Below are 22,774 nucleotides of genomic sequence, written 5' to 3' on the forward strand. Positions count from 1 at the left end.
AGAAAGCTTCTTTCTCTTTGTTATCGGAGGATATTTCCTGTGGCCCTATAGTCTTCCAAGGGATCCGAAATATCTGTTCTCAGATTCCACAGAAATAAGGCTAGCAAAGAGATCCACGAAATACACATGTAACTCTGTGAGATGAATTCACAGAACACTAAGCAGTTTCTCAGAAAGCTTCTTTCCAGATTTCATCTGAGGATATTTCCTTTTTCACCATAGCCCTCTAAGGGCTTCCAAATATCACTTGGCCAATTCCACAAGAACCCTCTTAGCGAAAGGCTTCTTGAGGGGAAAGCTGTAACTCTGTGAGATGATTTCACAGAACACAAAGAAGTTTCTCAGAAAGCTTCTTTCTCTTTGTTATCGGAGGATATTTCCTTTGGCACTATAGTCTTCTAAGGGATCCGAAATATCTGTTCTCAGATTCCACAGAAATAAGGCTAGCAAAGAGATCCACGAAATACACATGTAACTCTGTGAGATGAATTCACAGAACACTAAGCAGTTTCTCAGAAAGCTTCTTTCCAGATTTCATCTGAGGATATTTCCTTTTTCACCATAGCACTCTATGGGCTTCCAAATATCACTTTGCCAATTCCACAAGAACTGTCTTAGCGAAAGGCTTCTTGAGGAGAAAGCTGTAACTCTGTGAGATAATTTCACAGAACACAAAGAAGTTTCTCAGAAAGCTTCTTTCTCTTTGTTATCGGAGGATATTTCCTTTGGCCCTGTAGTCGTCAAAGGGATCCGAAATATCTGTTCTCAGATTCCACAGAAATAAGGCTAGCAAAGAGATCCACGAAATACACATGTAACTCTGTGAGATGAATTCACAGAACACTAAGCAGTTTCTCAGAAAGCTTCTTTGCAGATTTCGTCTGAGGATATTTGCTTTTTCAACATAGCCCTCTATGGGCTTCCAAATATCGCTTTGCCAATTCCACAAGAACTGTCTTAGCGAAAGGCTTCTTGAGGGGAAAGCTGTAACTCTGTGAGATGAATTCACACAACCCAAAGAAGTTTCTCAGAAAGCTTCTTTCTCTTTGTTATCGGAGGATATTTCCTTTTGCCGTATAGTCTTCCAAGGGATCCGAAATATCTGTTCTCAGATTCCACAGAAATAAGGCTAGCAAAGAGACCCATGAAACATACATCTAACTCTGTCAGATGAATTCACAGAACACTAAGCAGTTTCTCAGAAAGCTTCTTTCCAGATTTCATCTGAGGATATTTCCTTTTTCACCATAGCCCTCTATGGGCTTCCAAATATCACTTTGCCAATTCCACAAGAACTGTCTTAGCGAAAGGCTTCTTGAGGGGAAAGCTGTAACTCTGTGAGATGATTTCACAGAACACAAAGAAGTTTCTCAGAAATCTTCTTTCTCTTTTTTATCTGAGGATATTTCCTTTTGACTATAGTCTTCAAAGGGATCCGAAATATCTGTTCTCAGATTCCACATAAATAAGGCTAGCAAAGGGATCCACGAAATACACATGTAACTCTGTGAGATGAATTCACAGAACACTAAGCAGTTTCTCAGAAAGCTTCTTTCCAGATTTCATCTGAGGATATTTCCTTTTTCACCATAGCCATCTATGGGCTTCCAAATATCACTTTGCCAATTCCACAAGAACTGTCTTAGCGAAAGGCTTCTTGAGGGGAAAGCTGTAACTCTGTGAGATGATTTCACAGAACACAAAGAAGTTTCTCAGAAAGCTTCTTTCCCTTTGTTATCGGAGGATATGTCCTTTGGCCCTATAGTCTTCAAAGGGATCCGAAATATCTGTTCTCAGATTCCACAGAAATAAGGCTAGCAAAGAGATCCACGAAATACACATGTAACTCTGTGAGATGAATTCACAGAACACTAAGCAGTTTCTCAGAAAGCTTCTTTCCAGATTTCATCTGAGGATATTTCCTTTTTCACCATAGCTCTCTATGGGCTTCCAAATATCACTTTGCCAATTCCACAAGAACTGTCTTAGCGAAAGGCTTCTGGAGGGGAAAGCTGTAACTCTGTGAGATGATTTCACAGAACACAAAGAAGTTTCTCAGAAAGCTTCTTTCTCTATGTTATCGGAGGATATTTCCTTTGGCCCTATTGTCTTCTAAGGGATCCGAAATATCTGTTCTCAGATTCCACAGAAATAAGGCTAGCAAAGAGATCCACGAAATACACATGTAACTCTGTGAGATGAATTCACAGAACACTAAGCAGTTTCTCAGAAAGCTTCTTTCCAGATTTCATCTGAGGATATTTCCTTTTTCACCTTAGCCCTCTATGTGGTTCCAAAAATCACTTTGCCAATTCCACAAGAACTGTCTTAGCGAAAGGCTTCTTGAGGGGAAAGCTGTAACTCTGTGAGATGATTTCACAGAACACAAAGAAGTTTCTCAGAAAGCTTCTTTCTCTTTGTTATCGGAAGATATGTCCTTTGGCCCTATAGTCTTCAAAGGGATCCGAAATATCTCTTCTCAGATCCACAGAAATAAGGCTAGCAAAGAGATCCACGAAATACACATGTAACTCTGTGAGATGAATTCACAGAACACTAAGCAGTTTCTCAGAAAGCTTCATTCCAGATTTCATCTGAGGATATTTCCTTTTTCACCATAGCCCTCTATGGGCTTCCAAATATCACTTTGCCAATTCCACAAGAACTGTCTTAGCGAAAGGCTTCTTGAGGGGAAAGCTGTAACTCTGTGAGATGATTTCACAGAACACAAAGAAGTTTCTCAGAAAGCTTCTTTCTCTTTGTTATCGGAGGATATTACCTTTGGCCCTATAGTCTTCAAAGGGATCCGAAATATCTGTTCTCAGATTCCACAGAAATAAGGCTAGCAAAGAGATCCACGAAATACACATGTAACTCTGTGAGATGAATTCACAGAACACTAAGCAGTTTCTCAGAAAGCTTCTTTCCAGATTTTATCTGAGGATATTTCCTTTTTCACCATAGCCCTCTATGGGCTTCCAAATATCACTTTGCCAATTCCACAAGAACTGTCTTAGCGAAAGGCTTCTTGAGGGGAAAGCTGTAACTCTGTGAGATGATTTCACAGAACACAAAGAAGTTTCTCAGAAAGCTTCTTTCTCTTTGTTATCGGAGGATATTTCCTTTGGCCCTATAGTCTTCAAAGGGTTCCGAAATATCTGTCCTCAGATTCCACAGAAATAAGGCTAGCAAAGAGATCCACGAAATACACATGTAACTCTGTGAGAGGAATGCACAGAACACTAAGCAGTTTCTCAGAAAGCTTCTTTCCAGATTTCATCTGAGGATATTTCCTTTTTCACCATAGCCCTCTATGGGCTTCCAAATATCACTTTGCCAATTCCACAAGAACTGTCTTAGCGAAAGGCTTCTTGAGGGGAAAGCTGTAACTCTGTGAGATGATTTCACAGAACACAAAGAAGTTTCTCAGAAAGCTTCTTTCTCTTTGTTATCGGAGGATATTTCCTTTGGCCGTATAGTCTTCAAAGGGTTCCGAAATATCTGTTCTCAGATTCCACAGAAATAAGGCTAGCAAAGAGATCCACGAAATACACATGTAACTCTGTGAGATGAATTCACAGAACACTAAGCAGTTTCTCAGAAAGCTTCTTTCCAGATTTCATCTGAGGATATTTCCTTTTTCACCATAGCCCTCTATGGGCTTCCAAATATCACTTTGCCAATTCCACAAGAACCGTCTTAGCGAAAGGCTTCTTGAGGGGAAAGCTGTAACTCTGTGAGATGATTTCACAGAACACAAAGAAGTTTCTCAGAAAGCTTCTTTCTCTTTTTTAATCGGAGGTTATTTCCTTTGGCCCTATAGTCTTCAAAGGGATCCGAAATATCTGGTCTCAGATTCCACAGAAATAAGGCTAGCAAAGAGATCCACGAAATACACATGTAACTCTGTGAGATGAATTCAAAGAACACTAAGCAGTTTCTCAGAAAGCTTCTTTCCAGATTTCATCTGAGGATATTTCCTTTTTCACCATAGCCCTCTATGGGCTTCCAAATATCACTTTGCCAATTCCACAAGAACTGTCTTAGCGAAAGGCTTCTTGAGGGGAAAGATGTAACTCTGTGAGATGATTTCACAGAACACAAAGAAGTTTTTCAGAAAGCTTCTTTCTCTTTGTTATCGGAGGATATTTCCTGTGGCCCTATAGTCTTCCAAGGGATCCGAAATATCTGTTCTCAGATTCCACAGAAATAAGGCTAGCAAAGAGATCCACGAAATACACATGTAACTCTGTGAGATGAATTCACAGAACACTAAGCAGTTTCTCAGAAAGCTTCTTTCCAGATTTCATCTGAGGATATTTCCTTTTTCACCATAGCCCTCTAAGGGCTTCCAAATATCACTTGGCCAATTCCACAAGAACCCTCTTAGCGAAAGGCTTCTTGAGGGGAAAGCTGTAACTCTGTGAGATGATTTCACAGAACACAAAGAAGTTTCTCAGAAAGCTTCTTTCTCTTTGTTATCGGAGGATATTTCCTTTGGCACTATAGTCTTCTAAGGGATCCGAAATATCTGTTCTCAGATTCCACAGAAATAAGGCTAGCAAAGAGATCCACGAAATACACATGTAACTCTGTGAGATGAATTCACAGAACACTAAGCAGTTTCTCAGAAAGCTTCTTTCCAGATTTCATCTGAGGATATTTCCTTTTTCACCATAGCACTCTATGGGCTTCCAAATATCACTTTGCCAATTCCACAAGAACTGTCTTAGCGAAAGGCTTCTTGAGGAGAAAGCTGTAACTCTGTGAGATAATTTCACAGAACACAAAGAAGTTTCTCAGAAAGCTTCTTTCTCTTTGTTATCGGAGGATATTTCCTTTGGCCCTGTAGTCGTCAAAGGGATCCGAAATATCTGTTCTCAGATTCCACAGAAATAAGGCTAGCAAAGAGATCCACGAAATACACATGTAACTCTGTGAGATGAATTCACAGAACACTAAGCAGTTTCTCAGAAAGCTTCTTTGCAGATTTCGTCTGAGGATATTTGCTTTTTCAACATAGCCCTCTATGGGCTTCCAAATATCGCTTTGCCAATTCCACAAGAACTGTCTTAGCGAAAGGCTTCTTGAGGGGAAAGCTGTAACTCTGTGAGATGAATTCACACAACCCAAAGAAGTTTCTCAGAAAGCTTCTTTCTCTTTGTTATCGGAGGATATTTCCTTTTGCCGTATAGTCTTCCAAGGGATCCGAAATATCTGTTCTCAGATTCCACAGAAATAAGGCTAGCAAAGAGACCCATGAAACATACATCTAACTCTGTCAGATGAATTCACAGAACACTAAGCAGTTTCTCAGAAAGCTTCTTTCCAGATTTCATCTGAGGATATTTCCTTTTTCACCATAGCCCTCTATGGGCTTCCAAATATCACTTTGCCAATTCCACAAGAACTGTCTTAGCGAAAGGCTTCTTGAGGGGAAAGCTGTAACTCTGTGAGATGATTTCACAGAACACAAAGAAGTTTCTCAGAAATCTTCTTTCTCTTTTTTATCTGAGGATATTTCCTTTTGACTATAGTCTTCAAAGGGATCCGAAATATCTGTTCTCAGATTCCACATAAATAAGGCTAGCAAAGGGATCCACGAAATACACATGTAACTCTGTGAGATGAATTCACAGAACACTAAGCAGTTTCTCAGAAAGCTTCTTTCCAGATTTCATCTGAGGATATTTCCTTTTTCACCATAGCCATCTATGGGCTTCCAAATATCACTTTGCCAATTCCACAAGAACTGTCTTAGCGAAAGGCTTCTTGAGGGGAAAGCTGTAACTCTGTGAGATGATTTCACAGAACACAAAGAAGTTTCTCAGAAAGCTTCTTTCCCTTTGTTATCGGAGGATATGTCCTTTGGCCCTATAGTCTTCAAAGGGATCCGAAATATCTGTTCTCAGATTCCACAGAAATAAGGCTAGCAAAGAGATCCACGAAATACACATGTAACTCTGTGAGATGAATTCACAGAACACTAAGCAGTTTCTCAGAAAGCTTCTTTCCAGATTTCATCTGAGGATATTTCCTTTTTCACCATAGCTCTCTATGGGCTTCCAAATATCACTTTGCCAATTCCACAAGAACTGTCTTAGCGAAAGGCTTCTGGAGGGGAAAGCTGTAACTCTGTGAGATGATTTCACAGAACACAAAGAAGTTTCTCAGAAAGCTTCTTTCTCTATGTTATCGGAGGATATTTCCTTTGGCCCTATTGTCTTCTAAGGGATCCGAAATATCTGTTCTCAGATTCCACAGAAATAAGGCTAGCAAAGAGATCCACGAAATACACATGTAACTCTGTGAGATGAATTCACAGAACACTAAGCAGTTTCTCAGAAAGCTTCTTTCCAGATTTCATCTGAGGATATTTCCTTTTTCACCTTAGCCCTCTATGTGGTTCCAAAAATCACTTTGCCAATTCCACAAGAACTGTCTTAGCGAAAGGCTTCTTGAGGGGAAAGCTGTAACTCTGTGAGATGATTTCACAGAACACAAAGAAGTTTCTCAGAAAGCTTCTTTCTCTTTGTTATCGGAAGATATGTCCTTTGGCCCTATAGTCTTCAAAGGGATCCGAAATATCTCTTCTCAGATCCACAGAAATAAGGCTAGCAAAGAGATCCACGAAATACACATGTAACTCTGTGAGATGAATTCACAGAACACTAAGCAGTTTCTCAGAAAGCTTCATTCCAGATTTCATCTGAGGATATTTCCTTTTTCACCATAGCCCTCTATGGGCTTCCAAATATCACTTTGCCAATTCCACAAGAACTGTCTTAGCGAAAGGCTTCTTGAGGGGAAAGCTGTAACTCTGTGAGATGATTTCACAGAACACAAAGAAGTTTCTCAGAAAGCTTCTTTCTCTTTGTTATCGGAGGATATTACCTTTGGCCCTATAGTCTTCAAAGGGATCCGAAATATCTGTTCTCAGATTCCACAGAAATAAGGCTAGCAAAGAGATCCACGAAATACACATGTAACTCTGTGAGATGAATTCACAGAACACTAAGCAGTTTCTCAGAAAGCTTCTTTCCAGATTTTATCTGAGGATATTTCCTTTTTCACCATAGCCCTCTATGGGCTTCCAAATATCACTTTGCCAATTCCACAAGAACTGTCTTAGCGAAAGGCTTCTTGAGGGGAAAGCTGTAACTCTGTGAGATGATTTCACAGAACACAAAGAAGTTTCTCAGAAAGCTTCTTTCTCTTTGTTATCGGAGGATATTTCCTTTGGCCCTATAGTCTTCAAAGGGTTCCGAAATATCTGTCCTCAGATTCCACAGAAATAAGGCTAGCAAAGAGATCCACGAAATACACATGTAACTCTGTGAGAGGAATGCACAGAACACTAAGCAGTTTCTCAGAAAGCTTCTTTCCAGATTTCATCTGAGGATATTTCCTTTTTCACCATAGCCCTCTATGGGCTTCCAAATATCACTTTGCCAATTCCACAAGAACTGTCTTAGCGAAAGGCTTCTTGAGGGGAAAGCTGTAACTCTGTGAGATGATTTCACAGAACACAAAGAAGTTTCTCAGAAAGCTTCTTTCTCTTTGTTATCGGAGGATATTTCCTTTGGCCGTATAGTCTTCAAAGGGTTCCGAAATATCTGTTCTCAGATTCCACAGAAATAAGGCTAGCAAAGAGATCCACGAAATACACATGTAACTCTGTGAGATGAATTCACAGAACACTAAGCAGTTTCTCAGAAAGCTTCTTTCCAGATTTCATCTGAGGATATTTCCTTTTTCACCATAGCCCTCTATGGGCTTCCAAATATCACTTTGCCAATTCCACAAGAACCGTCTTAGCGAAAGGCTTCTTGAGGGGAAAGCTGTAACTCTGTGAGATGATTTCACAGAACACAAAGAAGTTTCTCAGAAAGCTTCTTTCTCTTTTTTAATCGGAGGTTATTTCCTTTGGCCCTATAGTCTTCAAAGGGATCCGAAATATCTGGTCTCAGATTCCACAGAAATAAGGCTAGCAAAGAGATCCACGAAATACACATCTAACTCTGTGAGATGAATTCAAAGAACACTAAGCAGTTTCTCAGAAAGCTTCTTTCCAGATTTCATCTGAGGATATTTCCTTTTTCACCATAGCCCTCTATGGGCTTCCAAATATCACTTTGCCAATTCCACAAGAACTGTCTTAGCGAAAGGCTTCTTGAGGGGAAAGATGTAACTCTGTGAGATGATTTCACAGAACACAAAGAAGTTTTTCAGAAAGCTTCTTTCTCTTTGTTATCGGAGGATATTTCCTGTGGCCCTATAGTCTTCCAAGGGATCCGAAATATCTGTTCTCAGATTCCACAGAAATAAGGCTAGCAAAGAGACCCATGAAACATACATCTAACTCTGTCAGATGAATTCACAGAACACTAAGCAGTTTCTCAGAAAGCTTCTTTCCAGATTTCATCTGAGGATATTTCCTTTTTCACCATAGCCCTCTATGGGCTTCCAAATATCACTTTGCCAATTCCACAAGAACTGTCTTAGCGAAAGGCTTCTTGAGGGGAAAGCTGTAACTCTGTGAGATGATTTCACAGAACACAAAGAAGTTTCTCAGAAAGCTTCTTTCTCTTTGTTATCGGAGGATATTTCCTTTGGCCCTATAGTCTTCAAAAGGATCCGAAATATCTCTTCTCAGATTCCACAGAAATAAGGCTAGCAAAGAGATCCAAGAAATACACATGTAACTCTGTGAGATGAATTCACAGAACACTAAGCAGTTTCTCAGAAAGCTTCTTTCCAGATTTCATCTGACGATATTTCCTTTTTCACCTTAGCCCTCTATGTGGTTCCAAATATCACTTTGCCAATTCCACAAGAACTGTCTTAGCGAAAGGCTTCTTGAGGGGAAAGCTGTAACTCTGTGAGATGATTTCACAGACACAAAGAAGTTTCTCAGAAAGCTTCTTTCTCTTTGTTATCGGAGGATATTTCCTGTGGCCCTATAGTCTTCAATGTGATCCGAAATATCTGTTCTCAGATTCCACAGAAATAAGGCTAGCAAAGAGATCCACGAAATACACATGTAACTCTGTGAGATGAATTCACAGAACACTAAGCAGTTTCTCCGAAAGCTTCTTTCCAGATTTCATCTGAGGATATTTCCTTTTTCACCATAGCCCTCTATGGGCTTCCAAATATCACTTTGCCAATTCCACAAGAACTGTCTTAGCGAAAGACTTCTGGAGGGGAAAGCTGTAACTCTGTGAGATGATTTCACAGAACACAAAGAAGTTTCTCAGAAAGCTTCTTTCTCTTTGTTCTCGGAGGATATGTCCTTTGGCCCTATAGTCTTCTAAGGGATCCGAAATATCTGTTCTCAGATTCCACAGAAATAAGGCTAGCAAAGAGATCCACGAAATACACATGTAACTCTATGAGATGAATTCACAGAACACTAAGCAGTTTCTCAGAAAGCTTCTTTCCAGATTTCATCTGAGGATATTTCCTTTTTCACCATAGCCCTCTATGGGCTTCCAAATATCACTTTTCCAATTCCACAAGAACTGTCTTAGCGAAAGGCTTCTTGAGGGGAAAGCTGTAACTCTGTGAGATGATTTCACAGAACACAAAGAAGTTTCTCAGAAAGCTTCTTTCTCTTTGTTATCGGAGGATATTTCCTTTGGCCGTATAGTCTTCAAAGGGATCCGAAATATCTGTTCTCAGATTCCACAGAAATAAGGCTAGCAAAGAGATCCACGAAATACACATGTAACTCTGTGAGATGAATTCACAGAACACTAAGCAGTTTCTCAGAAAGCTTCTTTCCAGATTTCATCTGAGGATATTTCCTTTTTCACCATAGCCCTCTATGGGCTTCCAAATATCACTTTGCCAATTCCACAAGAACCGTCTTAGAGAAAGGCTTCTTGAGGGGAAAGCTGTAACTCTGTGAGATGATTTCACAGAACACAAAGAAGTTTCTCAGAAAGCTTCTTTCTCTTTGTTATCGGAGGATATTTCCTTTGGCCCTATAGTCTTCAAAGGGATCCGAAATATCTGTTCTAAGATTCCAAAGAAATAAGGCTAGCAAAGAGATCCACGAAATACACATGTAACTCTGTGAGAGGAATTCACAGAACACTAAGCAGTTTCTCAGAAAGCTTCTTTCCAGATTTCATCTGAGGATATTTCCTTTTTCACCATAGCCCTCTATGGGCTTCCAAATATCACTTTGCCAATTCCACAAGAACTGTCTTAGTGAAAGGCTTCTTGAGGGGAAAGCTGTAACTCTGTGAGATGATTTCACAGAACACAAAGAAGTTTCTCAGAAAGCTTCTTTCTCTTTGTTATCGGAGGATATGTCCTTTGGCCCTATAGTCTTCTAAGGGATCCGAAATATCTGTTCTCTGATTCCACAGAAATAAGGCTAGCAAAGAGATCCACGAAATACAGATGTAACTCTGTGAGATGAATTCACAGAACACTAAGCATTTTCTCAGAAAGCTTCTTTCCAGATTTCATCTGAGGATATTTCCTTTTTCACCATAGCTCTCTATGGGCTTCCAAATATCACTTTGCCAATTCCACAAGAACTGTCTTAGCGAAAGGCTTCTGGAGGGGAAAGCTGTAACTCTGTGAGATGATTTCACAGAACACAAAGAAGTTTCTCAGAAAGCTTCTTTCTCTTTGTTATCGGAGGATATTTCCTTTGGCCCTATTGTCTTCTAAGGGATCCGAAATATCTGTTCTCAGATTCCACAGAAATAAGGCTAGCAAAGAGATCCACGAAATACACATGTAACTCTGTGAGATGAATTCACAGAACACTAAGCAGTTTCTCAGAAAGCTTCTTTCCAGATTTCATCTGAGGATATTTCCTTTTTCACCATAGCCCTCTATGGGCTTCCAAATATCACTTTGCCAATTCCACAAGAACTGTCTTAGCGAAAGGCTTCTTGAGGGGAAAGCTGTAACTCTGTGAGATGATTTCACAGAACACAAAGAAGTTTCTCAGAAAGCTTCTTTCTCTTTGTTATCGGAGGATATTTCCTTTGGCGCTATAGTCTTCAAAGGGATCCGAAATATCTCTTCTCAGATTCCACAGAAATAAGGCTAGCAAAGAGATCCACGAAATACACATGTAACTCTGTGAGATGAATTCAAAGAACAGTAAGCAGTTTCTCAGAAAGCTTCTTTCCAGATTTCATCTGAGGATATTTCCTTTTTCACCATAGCCATCTATGGGCTTCCAAATATCACTTTGCCAATTCCACAAGAACTGTCTTAGCGAAAGGCTTCTTGAGGGGAAAGCTGTAACTCTGTGAGATGATTTCACAGAACACAAAGAAGTTTCTCAGAAAGCTTCTTTCTCTTTGTTAACGGAGGATATGTCCTTTGGCCCTATAGTCTTCAAAGGGATCCGAAATATCTGTTCTCAGATTCCACAGAAATAAGGCTAGCAAAGAGATCCACGAAATACACATGTAACTCTGTGAGATGAATTCACAGAACACTAAGCAGTTTCTCAGAAAGCTTCTTTCCAGATTTCATCTGAGGATATTTCCTTTTTCACCATAGCTCTCTATGGGCTTCCAAATATCACTTTGCCAATTCCACAAGAACTGTCTTAGCGAAAGGCTTCTGGAGGGGAAAGCTGTAACTCTGTGAGATGATTTCACAGAACACAAAGAAGTTTCTCAGAAAGCTTCTTTCTCTTTGTTATCGGAGGATATTTCCTTTGGCCCTATTGTCTTCTAAGGGATCCGAAATATCTGTTCTCAGATTCCACAGAAATAAGGCTAGCAAAGAGATCCACGAAATACACATGTAACTCTGTGAGATGAATTCACAGAACACTAAGCAGTTTCTCAGAAAGCTTCTTTCCAGATTTCATCTGAGGATATTTCCTTTTTCACCTTAGCCCTCTATGTGGTTCCAAAAATCACTTTGCCAATTCCACAAGAACTGTCTTAGCGAAAGGCTTCTTGAGGGGAAAGCTGTAACTCTGTGAGATGATTTCACAGAACACAAAGAAGTTTCTCAGAAAGCTTCTTTCTCTTTGTTATCGGAGGATATTTCCTTTGGCCCTATAGTCTTCAAAGGGATCCGAAATATCTCTTCTCAGATCCACAGAAATAAGGCTAGCAAAGAGATCCACGAAATACACATGTAACTCTGTGAGATGAATTCACAGAACACTAAGCAGTTTCTCAGAAAGCTTCTTTCCAGATTTCATCTGAGGATATTTCCTTTTTCACCATAGCCCTCTATGGGCTTCCAAATATCACTTTGCCAATTCCACAAGAACTGTCTTAGCGAAAGGCTTCTTGAGGGGAAAGCTTTAACTCTGTGAGATGATTTCACAGAACACAAAGAAGTTTCTCAGAAAGCTTCTTTCTCTTTGTTATCGGAGGATATTACCTTTGGCCCTATAGTCTTCAAAGGGATCCGAAATATCTGTTCTCAGATTCCACAGAAATAAGGATAGCAAAGAGATCCACGGAATACACATGTAACTCTGTGAGATGAATTCACAGAACACTAAGCAGTTTCTCAGAAAGCTTCTTTCCAGATTTTATCTGAGGATATTTCCTTTTTCACCATAGCCCTCTATGGGCTTCCAAATATCACTTTGCCAATTCCACAAGAACTGTCTTAGCGAAAGGCTTCTTGAGGGGAAAGCTGTAACTCTGTGAGATGATTTCACAGAACACAAAGAAGTTTCTCAGAAAGCTTCTTTCTCTTTGTTATCGGAGGATATTTCCTTTGGCCCTATAGTCTTCAAAGGGTTCCGAAATATCTGTCCTCAGATTCCACAGAAATAAGGCTAGCAAAGAGATCCACGAAATACACATGTAACTCTGTGAGAGGAATGCACAGAACACTAAGCAGTTTCTCAGAAAGCTTCTTTCCAGATTTCATCTGAGGATATTTCCTTTTTCACCATAGCCCTCTATGGGCTTCCAAATATCACTTTGCCAATTCCACAAGAACTGTCTTAGCGAAAGGCTTCTTGAGGGGAAAGCTGTAACTCTGTGAGATGATTTCACAGAACACAAAGAAGTTTCTCAGAAAGCTTCTTTATCTTTGTTATCGGAGGATATGTCCTTTGGCCCTATAGTCTTCTAAGGGATCCGAAATATCTGTTCTCAGATTCCACAGAAATAAGGCTAGCAAAGAGATCCACGAAATACACATGTAACTCTATGAGATGAATTCACAGAACACTAAGCAGTTTCTCAGAAAGCTTCTTTCCAGATTTCATCTGAGGATATTTCCTTTTTCACCATAGCCCTCTATGGGCTTCCAAATATCACTTTGCCAATTCCACAAGAACCGTCTTAGCGAAAGGCTTCTTGAAGGGAAAGCTGTAACTCTGTGAGATGATTTCACAGAACACAAAGAAGTTTCTCAGAAAGCTTCTTTCTCTTTTTTAATCGGAGGTTATTTCCTTTGGCCCTATAGTCTTCAAAGGGATCCGAAATATCTGTTCTCAGATTCCACAGAAATAAGGCTAGCAAAGAGATCCACGAAATACACATCTAACTCTGTGAGATGAATTCAAAGAACACTAAGCAGTTTCTCAGAAAGCTTCTTTCCAGATTTCATCTGAGGATATTTCCTTTTTCACCATAGCCCTCTATGGGCTTCCAAATATCACTTTGCCAATTCCACAAGAACTGTCTTAGCGAAAGGCTTCTTGAGGGGAAAGATGTAACTCTGTGAGATGATTTCACAGAACACAAAGAAGTTTTTCAGAAAGCTTCTTTCTCTTTGTTATCGGAGGATATTTCCTGTGGCCCTATAGTCTTCCAAGGGATCCGAAATATCTGTTCTCAGATTCCACAGAAATAAGGCTAGCAAAGAGATCCACGAAATACACATGTAACTCTGTGAGATGAATTCACAGAACACTAAGCAGTTTCTCAGAAAGCTTCTTTCCAGATTTCATCTGAGGATATTTCCTTTTTCACCATAGCCCTCTAAGGGCTTCCAAATATCACTTGGCCAATTCCACAAGAACCCTCTTAGCGAAAGGCTTCTTGAGGGGAAAGCTGTAACTCTGTGAGATGATTTCACAGAACACAAAGAAGTTTCTCAGAAAGCTTCTTTCTCTTTGTTATCGGAGGATATTTCCTTTGGCACTATAGTCTTCTAAGGGATCCGAAATATCTGTTCTCAGATTCCACAGAAATAAGGCTAGCAAAGAGATCCACGAAATACACATGTAACTCTGTGAGATGAATTCACAGAACACTAAGCAGTTTCTCAGAAAGCTTCTTTCCAGATTTCATCTGAGGATATTTCCTTTTTCACCATAGCACTCTATGGGCTTCCAAATATCACTTTGCCAATTCCACAAGAACTGTCTTAGCGAAAGGCTTCTTGAGGAGAAAGCTGTAACTCTGTGAGATAATTTCACAGAACACAAAGAAGTTTCTCAGAAAGCTTCTTTCTCTTTGTTATCGGAGGATATTTCCTTTGGCCCTGTAGTCGTCAAAGGGATCCGAAATATCTGTTCTCAGATTCCACAGAAATAAGGCTAGCAAAGAGATCCACGAAATACACATGTAACTCTGTGAGATGAATTCACAGAACACTAAGCAGTTTCTCAGAAAGCTTCTTTGCAGATTTCGTCTGAGGATATTTGCTTTTTCAACATAGCCCTCTATGGGCTTCCAAATATCGCTTTGCCAATTCCACAAGAACTGTCTTAGCGAAAGGCTTCTTGAGGGGAAAGCTGTAACTCTGTGAGATGAATTCACACAACCCAAAGAAGTTTCTCAGAAAGCTTCTTTCTCTTTGTTATCGGAGGATATTTCCTTTTGCCGTATAGTCTTCCAAGGGATCCGAAATATCTGTTCTCAGATTCCACAGAAATAAGGCTAGCAAAGAGACCCATGAAACATACATCTAACTCTGTCAGATGAATTCACAGAACACTAAGCAGTTTCTCAGAAAGCTTCTTTCCAGATTTCATCTGAGGATATTTCCTTTTTCACCATAGCCCTCTATGGGCTTCCAAATATCACTTTGCCAATTCCACAAGAACTGTCTTAGCGAAAGGCTTCTTGAGGGGAAAGCTGTAACTCTGTGAGATGATTTCACAGAACACAAAGAAGTTTCTCAGAAATCTTCTTTCTCTTTTTTATCTGAGGATATTTCCTTTTGACTATAGTCTTCAAAGGGATCCGAAATATCTGTTCTCAGATTCCACATAAATAAGGCTAGCAAAGGGATCCACGAAATACACATGTAACTCTGTGAGATGAATTCACAGAACACTAAGCAGTTTCTCAGAAAGCTTCTTTCCAGATTTCATCTGAGGATATTTCCTTTTTCACCATAGCCATCTATGGGCTTCCAAATATCACTTTGCCAATTCCACAAGAACTGTCTTAGCGAAAGGCTTCTTGAGGGGAAAGCTGTAACTCTGTGAGATGATTTCACAGAACACAAAGAAGTTTCTCAGAAAGCTTCTTTCCCTTTGTTATCGGAGGATATGTCCTTTGGCCCTATAGTCTTCAAAGGGATCCGAAATATCTGTTCTCAGATTCCACAGAAATAAGGCTAGCAAAGAGATCCACGAAATACACATGTAACTCTGTGAGATGAATTCACAGAACACTAAGCAGTTTCTCAGAAAGCTTCTTTCCAGATTTCATCTGAGGATATTTCCTTTTTCACCATAGCTCTCTATGGGCTTCCAAATATCACTTTGCCAATTCCACAAGAACTGTCTTAGCGAAAGGCTTCTGGAGGGGAAAGCTGTAACTCTGTGAGATGATTTCACAGAACACAAAGAAGTTTCTCAGAAAGCTTCTTTCTCTATGTTATCGGAGGATATTTCCTTTGGCCCTATTGTCTTCTAAGGGATCCGAAATATCTGTTCTCAGATTCCACAGAAATAAGGCTAGCAAAGAGATCCACGAAATACACATGTAACTCTGTGAGATGAATTCACAGAACACTAAGCAGTTTCTCAGAAAGCTTCTTTCCAGATTTCATCTGAGGATATTTCCTTTTTCACCTTAGCCCTCTATGTGGTTCCAAAAATCACTTTGCCAATTCCACAAGAACTGTCTTAGCGAAAGGCTTCTTGAGGGGAAAGCTGTAACTCTGTGAGATGATTTCACAGAACACAAAGAAGTTTCTCAGAAAGCTTCTTTCTCTTTGTTATCGGAAGATATGTCCTTTGGCCCTATAGTCTTCAAAGGGATCCGAAATATCTCTTCTCAGATCCACAGAAATAAGGCTAGCAAAGAGATCCACGAAATACACATGTAACTCTGTGAGATGAATTCACAGAACACTAAGCAGTTTCTCAGAAAGCTTCATTCCAGATTTCATCTGAGGATATTTCCTTTTTCACCATAGCCCTCTATGGGCTTCCAAATATCACTTTGCCAATTCCACAAGAACTGTCTTAGCGAAAGGCTTCTTGAGGGGAAAGCTGTAACTCTGTGAGATGATTTCACAGAACACAAAGAAGTTTCTCAGAAAGCTTCTTTCTCTTTGTTATCGGAGGATATTACCTTTGGCCCTATAGTCTTCAAAGGGATCCGAAATATCTGTTCTCAGATTCCACAGAAATAAGGCTAGCAAAGAGATCCACGAAATACACATGTAACTCTGTGAGATGAATTCACAGAACACTAAGCAGTTTCTCAGAAAGCTTCTTTCCAGATTTTATCTGAGGATATTTCCTTTTTCACCATAGCCCTCTATGGGCTTCCAAATATCACTTTGCCAATTCCACAAGAACTGTCTTAGCGAAAGGCTTCTTGAGGGGAAAGCTGTAACTCTGTGAGATGATTTCACAGAACACAAAGAAGTTTCTCAGAAAGCTTCTTTCTCTTTGTTATCGGAGGATATTTCCTTTGGCCCTATAGTCTTCAAAGGGTTCCGAAATATCTGTCCTCAGATTCCACAGAAATAAGGCTAGCAAAGAGATCCACGAAATACACATGTAACTCTGTGAGAGGAATGCACAGAACACTAAGCAGTTTCTCAGAAAGCTTCTTTCCAGATTTCATCTGAGGATATTTCCTTTTTCACCATAGCCCTCTATGGGCTTCCAAATATCACTTTGCCAATTCCACAAGAACTGTCTTAGCGAAAGGCTTCTTGAGGGGAAAGCTGTAACTCTGTGAGATGATTTCACAGAACACAAAGAAGTTTCTCAGAAAGCTTCTTTCTCTTTGTTATCGGAGGATATTTCCTTTGGCCGTATAGTCTTCAAAGGGATCCGAAATATCTGTTCTCAGATTCCACAGAAATAAGGCTAGCAAAGAGATCCACGAAATACACATGTAACTCTGTGAGATGAATTCACAGAACACTAAGCAGTTTCTCAGAAAGCTTCTTTCCAGATTTCATCTGAGGATATTTCCTTTTTCACCATAGCCCTCTATGGGCTTCCAAATATCACTTTGCCAATTCCACAAGAACCGTCTTAGCGAAAGGCTTCTTGAGGGGAAAGCTGTAACTCTGTGAGATGATTTCACAGAACACAAAGAAGTTTCTCAGAAAGCTTCTTTCTCTTTTTTAATCGGAGGTTATTTCCTTTGGCCCTATAGTCTTCAAAGGGATCCGAAATATCTGGTCTCAGATTCCACAGAAATAAGGCTAGCAAAGAGATCCACGAAATACACATCTAACTCTGTGAGATGAATTCAAAGAACACTAAGCAGTTTCTCAGAAAGCTTCTTTCCAGATTTCATCTGAGGATATTTCCTTTTTCACCATAGCCCTCTATGGGCTTCCAAATATCACTTTGCCAATTCCACAAGAACTGTCTTAGCGAAAGGCTTCTTGAGGGGAAAGATGTAACTCTGTGAGATGATTTCACAGAACACAAAGAAGTTTTTCAGAAAGCTTCTTTCTCTTTGTTATCGGAGGATATTTCCTGTGGCCCTATAGTCTTCCAAGGGATCCGAAATATCTGTTCTCAGATTCCACAGAAATAAGGCTAGCAAAGAGACCCATGAAACATACATCTAACTCTGTCAGATGAATTCACAGAACACTAAGCAGTTTCTCAGAAAGCTTCTTTCCAGATTTCATCTGAGGATATTTCCTTTTTCACCATAGCCCTCTATGGGCTTCCAAATATCACTTTGCCAATTCCACAAGAACTGTCTTAGCGAAAGGCTTCTTGAGGGGAAAGCTGTAACTCTGTGAGATGATTTCACAGAACACAAAGAAGTTTCTCAGAAAGCTTCTTTCTCTTTGTTATCGGAGGATATTTCCTTTGGCCCTATAGTCTTCAAAAGGATCCGAAATATCTCTTCTCAGATTCCACAGAAATAAGGCTAGCAAAGAGATCCAAGAAATACACATGTAACTCTGTGAGATGAATTCACAGAACACTAAGCAGTTTCTCAGAAAGCTTCTTTCCAGATTTCATCTGACGATATTTCCTTTTTCACCTTAGCCCTCTATGTGGTTCCAAATATCACTTTGCCAATTCCACAAGAACTGTCTTAGCGAAAGGCTTCTTGAGGGGAAAGCTGTAACTCTGTGAGATGATTTCACAGACACAAAGAAGTTTCTCAGAAAGCTTCTTTCTCTTTGTTATCGGAGGATATTTCCTGTGGCCCTATAGTCTTCAATGTGATCCGAAATATCTGTTCTCAGATTCCACAGAAATAAGGCTAGCAAAGAGATCCACGAAATACACATGTAACTCTGTGAGATGAATTCACAGAACACTAAGCAGTTTCTCCGAAAGCTTCTTTCCAGATTTCATCTGAGGATATTTCCTTTTTCACCATAGCCCTCTATGGGCTTCCAAATATCACTTTGCCAATTCCACAAGAACTGTCTTAGCGAAAGACTTCTGGAGGGGAAAGCTGTAACTCTGTGAGATGATTTCACAGAACACAAAGAAGTTTCTCAGAAAGCTTCTTTCTCTTTGTTCTCGGAGGATATGTCCTTTGGCCCTATAGTCTTCTAAGGGATCCGAAATATCTGTTCTCAGATTCCACAGAAATAAGGCTAGCAAAGAGATCCACGAAATACACATGTAACTCTATGAGATGAATTCACAGAACACTAAGCAGTTTCTCAGAAAGCTTCTTTCCAGATTTCATCTGAGGATATTTCCTTTTTCACCATAGCCCTCTATGGGCTTCCAAATATCACTTTTCCAATTCCACAAGAACTGTCTTAGCGAAAGGCTTCTTGAGGGGAAAGCTGTAACTCTGTGAGATGATTTCACAGAACACAAAGAAGTTTCTCAGAAAGCTTCTTTCTCTTTGTTATCGGAGGATATTTCCTTTGGCCGTATAGTCTTCAAAGGGATCCGAAATATCTGTTCTCAGATTCCACAGAAATAAGGCTAGCAAAGAGATCCACGAAATACACATGTAACTCTGTGAGATGAATTCACAGAACACTAAGCAGTTTCTCAGAAAGCTTCTTTCCAGATTTCATCTGAGGATATTTCCTTTTTCACCATAGCCCTCTATGGGCTTCCAAATATCACTTTGCCAATTCCACAAGAACCGTCTTAGAGAAAGGCTTCTTGAGGGGAAAGCTGTAACTCTGTGAGATGATTTCACAGAACACAAAGAAGTTTCTCAGAAAGCTTCTTTCTCTTTGTTATCGGAGGATATTTCCTTTGGCCCTATAGTCTTCAAAGGGATCCGAAATATCTGTTCTAAGATTCCAAAGAAATAAGGCTAGCAAAGAGATCCACGAAATACACATGTAACTCTGTGAGAGGAATTCACAGAACACTAAGCAGTTTCTCAGAAAGCTTCTTTCCAGATTTCATCTGAGGATATTTCCTTTTTCACCATAGCCCTCTATGGGCTTCCAAATATCACTTTGCCAATTCCACAAGAACTGTCTTAGTGAAAGGCTTCTTGAGGGGAAAGCTGTAACTCTGTGAGATGATTTCACAGAACACAAAGAAGTTTCTCAGAAAGCTTCTTTCTCTTTGTTATCGGAGGATATGTCCTTTGGCCCTATAGTCTTCTAAGGGATCCGAAATATCTGTTCTCTGATTCCACAGAAATAAGGCTAGCAAAGAGATCCACGAAATACAGATGTAACTCTGTGAGATGAATTCACAGAACACTAAGCATTTTCTCAGAAAGCTTCTTTCCAGATTTCATCTGAGGATATTTCCTTTTTCACCATAGCTCTCTATGGGCTTCCAAATATCACTTTGCCAATTCCACAAGAACTGTCTTAGCGAAAGGCTTCTGGAGGGGAAAGCTGTAACTCTGTGAGATGATTTCACAGAACACAAAGAAGTTTCTCAGAAAGCTTCTTTCTCTTTGTTATCGGAGGATATTTCCTTTGGCCCTATTGTCTTCTAAGGGATCCGAAATATCTGTTCTCAGATTCCACAGAAATAAGGCTAGCAAAGAGATCCACGAAATACACATGTAACTCTGTGAGATGAATTCACAGAACACTAAGCAGTTTCTCAGAAAGCTTCTTTCCAGATTTCATCTGAGGATATTTCCTTTTTCACCTTAGCCCTCTATGTGGTTCCAAAAATCACTTTGCCAATTCCACAAGAACTGTCTTAGCGAAAGGCTTCTTGAGGGGAAAGCTGTAACTCTGTGAGATGATTTCACAGAACACAAAGAAGTTTCTCAGAAAGCTTCTTTCTCTTTGTTATCGGAAGATATGTCCTTTGGCCCTATAGTCTTCAAAGGGATCCGAAATATCTCTTCTCAGATCCACAGAAATAAGGCTAGCAAAGAGATCCACGAAATACACATGTAACTCTGTGAGATGAATTCACAGAACACTAAGCAGTTTCTCAGAAAGCTTCATTCCAGATTTCATCTGAGGATATTTCCTTTTTCACCATAGCCCTCTATGGGCTTCCAAATATCACTTTGCCAATTCCACAAGAACTGTCTTAGCGAAAGGCTTCTTGAGGGGAAAGCTGTAACTCTGTGAGATGATTTCACAGAACACAAAGAAGTTTCTCAGAAAGCTTCTTTCTCTTTGTTATCGGAGGATATTACCTTTGGCCCTATAGTCTTCAAAGGGATCCGAAATATCTGTTCTCAGATTCCACAGAAATAAGGCTAGCAAAGAGATCCACGAAATACACATGTAAATCTGTGAGATGAATTCACAGAACACTAAGCAGTTTCTCAGAAAGCTTCTTTCCAGGTTTTATCTGAGGATATTTCCTTTTTCACCATAGCCCTCTATGGGCTTCCAAATATCACTTTGCCAATTCCACAAGAACTGTCTTAGCGAAAGGCTTCTTGAGGGGAAAGCTGTAACTCTGTGAGATGATTTCACAGAACACAAAGAAGTTTCTCAGAAAGCTTCTTTCTCTTTGTTATCGGAGGATATTTCCTTTGGCCCTATAGTCTTCAAAGGGTTCCGAAATATCTGTCCTCAGATTCCACAGAAATAAGGCTAGCAAAGAGATCCACGAAATACACATGTAACTCTGTGAGAGGAATGCACAGAACACTAATCAGTTTCTCAGAAAGCTTCTTTCCAGATTTCATCTGAGGATATTTCCTTTTTCACCATAGCCCTCTATGGGCTTCCAAATATCACTTTGCCAATTCCACAAGAACTGTCTTAGCGAAAGGCTTCTTGAGGGGAAAGCTGTAACTCTGTGAGATGATTTCACAGAACACAAAGAAGTTTCTCAGAAAGCTTCTTTATCTTTGTTATCGGAGGATATGTCCTTTGGCCTTATAGTCTTCTAAGGGATCCGAAATATCTGTTCTCAGATTCCACAGAAATAAGGCTAGCAAAGAGATCCACGAAATACACATGTAACTCTATGAGATGAATTCACAGAACACTAAGCAGTTTCTCAGAAAGCTTCTTTCCAGATTTCATCTGAGGATATTTCCTTTTTCACCATAGCCCTCTATGGGCTTCCAAATATCACTTTGCCAATTCCACAAGAACCGTCTTAGCGAAAGGCTTCTTGAAGGGAAAGCTGTAACTCTGTGAGATGATTTCACAGAACACAAAGAAGTTTCTCAGAAAGCTTCTTTCTCTTTTTTAATCGGAGGTTATTTCCTTTGGCCCTATAGTCTTCAAAGGGATCCGAAATATCTGTTCTCAGATTCCACAGAAATAAGGCTAGCAAAGAGATCCACGAAATACACATCTAACTCTGTGAGATGAATTCAAAGAACACTAAGCAGTTTCTCAGAAAGCTTCTTTCCAGATTTCATCTGAGGATATTTCCTTTTTCACCATAGCCCTCTATGGGCTTCCAAATATCACTTTGCCAATTCCACAAGAACTGTCTTAGCGAAAGGCTTCTTGAGGGGAAAGATGTAACTCTGTGAGATGATTTCACAGAACACAAAGAAGTTTTTCAGAAAGCTTCTTTCTCTTTGTTATCGGAGGATATTTCCTGTGGCCCTATAGTCTTCCAAGGGATCCGAAATATCTGTTCTCAGATTCCACAGAAATAAGGCTAGCAAAGAGATCCACGAAATACACATGTAACTCTGTGAGATGAATTCACAGAACACTAAGCAGTTTCTCAGAAAGCTTCTTTCCAGATTTCATCTGAGGATATTTCCTTTTTCACCATAGCCCTCTAAGGGCTTCCAAATATCACTTGGCCAATTCCACAAGAACCCTCTTAGCGAAAGGCTTCTTGAGGGGAAAGCTGTAACTCTGTGAGATGATTTCACAGAACACAAAGAAGTTTCTCAGAAAGCTTCTTTCTCTTTGTTATCGGAGGATATTTCCTTTGGCACTATAGTCTTCAAAGGGATCCGAAATATCTCTTCTCAGATTCCACAGAAATAAGGCTAGCAAAGAGATCCACGAAATACACATGTAACTCTGTGAG

This window comes from Macaca nemestrina, chromosome 16 (assembly GCF_043159975.1).
Source record: "Macaca nemestrina isolate mMacNem1 chromosome 16, mMacNem.hap1, whole genome shotgun sequence".
NCBI classification, from domain to species: domain Eukaryota; kingdom Metazoa; phylum Chordata; class Mammalia; order Primates; family Cercopithecidae; genus Macaca; species Macaca nemestrina.